The sequence below is a fragment of the Triticum dicoccoides genome, unplaced genomic scaffold (genome assembly GCF_002162155.2).
Source record: "Triticum dicoccoides isolate Atlit2015 ecotype Zavitan unplaced genomic scaffold, WEW_v2.0 scaffold102617, whole genome shotgun sequence".
Classification (NCBI taxonomy): Eukaryota; Viridiplantae; Streptophyta; class Magnoliopsida; order Poales; family Poaceae; genus Triticum; species Triticum dicoccoides.
Genome location: NW_021170165.1, coordinates 1 through 1,828, shown reverse-complemented (window position 1 = coordinate 1,828; position 1,828 = coordinate 1). Strand labels below are relative to the sequence as shown.

Sequence of the window (1,828 nt, the reverse complement as noted above, 5' to 3'; positions counted from 1 at the left end):
GACGACCAAATATATTTTTCTTTCTTTCCAAATTTGTGTGTGTGTCATCCTTACACAGGGGCCATATTAAACTTCTCTATATCATTCCAATTTTATCGGATGTCCCCAAGGAGACAACAATATCCTTTTCAATTTGGCTAAAAAGATGATAAAAAAAAGAGGTAATAGTGTCAAGAATGCATGGCTACCGAATCAACTGAGATATCACTAGTTCTCCATCTATCGATAAGATGACAGAATATATATATTTACATAAAATGGGGGGAAATATCACAAAAAAGAAATGTGAATAAAAAAGGAACATATAAATGAAATAAAAGTAAAAATAAGAAAAAAAAGGAATATAAAAAGGGAACAAAATAAATGAAAATAGAAAACAGGGGAGATGAATTGACAACAGTAACGAATAAGAAGGGACGAATAGTTCTCAAGCGCCCCCCCCCTTGAAAAAATTAATCTAAAAGGAAAAAGTCCAACCAGCAAAAAGTTTTAAAATTTTAAAAAAAATTGCTTAATAAAAAGTTAAATATTAAAAATCATGTCATTAGGAAGAAAATATTTAAAGAGCAATAAAGAGAAAAAGGAATAAATAAAAAGAAAAACAAGAAAATGTTTAAAATACAATTGCAAAATAAAATCAACGACAAAATCACAAGGTGAAAAGCACTAACAAAAAAAAGGTACAGGAAAAACAAATAAAAATAAAGAAACGGGAAAAAAATGAAAACCAGAAAAAGCAACACACAAGCCATCCAGCCCGTCACGCATATCCCTGCCCGGCACCCAGAAAAAGCAACGACAAGCCGGCCGCAACATAAAATAGCCTGATACAACATGCAAACACACATCGTTTCACTAATCTTCAAGCTTTATTGGTCCAATTTCGCACGATGATTGACACTTCGTTAAATCTTAGTCGATTGAGATTTAGGTGATCAATAAAATATTTGTGTGTTGGTGTCAGACATGCAACAACCCCTTCGTCGATAAAATAACACAAAATTGCAGTGATGTTGAAGACATGCTGTTGCAGTCGTGGCGACACTTGCTGTTGCATGTTGTGGTAGACATGTGACTGCCCCTCCCCCGGTAAAACAACACCAAGTTACAGTTGCGTTGACGACATGCAATTGCAGTCGGGCCGACATTTACAGTTGTGTGTTGGTGGGAGACATGCAACTGCCCCTTCCCCGACAAAAGCACACCAAGTTGTTGTCGTGTTGAAGACATGCAATTGCAATCGGGGGCGACACTTGTAGTTGCGACTTGGTGGCAAATATGTAACTGCCCCTCGCCCGAACAAACATCACTAAGTTGCAACAGCGTTAAAGACATGTAGTTGCAGTCGGGGCCGACAATTGCAGTCACGTGTTGGTGGCAGACATAAAACTGCTCCTCCCCGACAAAACAACATCAAGTTGTAGTTGCGTTGAAGACATGCAGTTGCAGTCAGGAGCGACACTTATAGTTACATGTTGGTGGCAGACATGCAACTGTCCCTCCCCCAACAAAACAATAGAAAGTCGCAGTGGTGTCGAAGACATGCAATCGTAGTCGGAGGCGACATTTGCAATTGCATGTTGGTGGCAAAGATGCAATTGCTCCTCTCTCGACAAAAAACACCAAATTACAGTGTTGAAGACATGCAATTGCAGTCGGGGGCGACCCTTGCAGTTGTGTGTTGGTGGCAGACATGCAATTGCCCCTACCTGAACAAAACAACATCAAGTTGTGGTCACGTTGAAGACATGCAGTTTAAGTCAGGGGCGACACTTGCAGTTGCTTGTTGGTTGCAAATATGCAAATGCCCTCCTCGATAAAACATCAC

At 39.5% G+C, this 1,828-nt stretch overlaps 1 non-coding gene across 1 annotated transcript; it reads right to left on the bottom strand.

Moving 5' to 3' along the window:
* Positions 1–7: 7 nt before the first annotated feature.
* LOC119342707 lies at positions 8–115 on the bottom strand. The gene has a single exon (XR_005165684.1). It is a non-coding gene; the product is annotated as a U6 spliceosomal RNA (small nuclear RNA).
* Between the last annotated feature and the right edge of the window lie 1,713 nt (positions 116–1,828).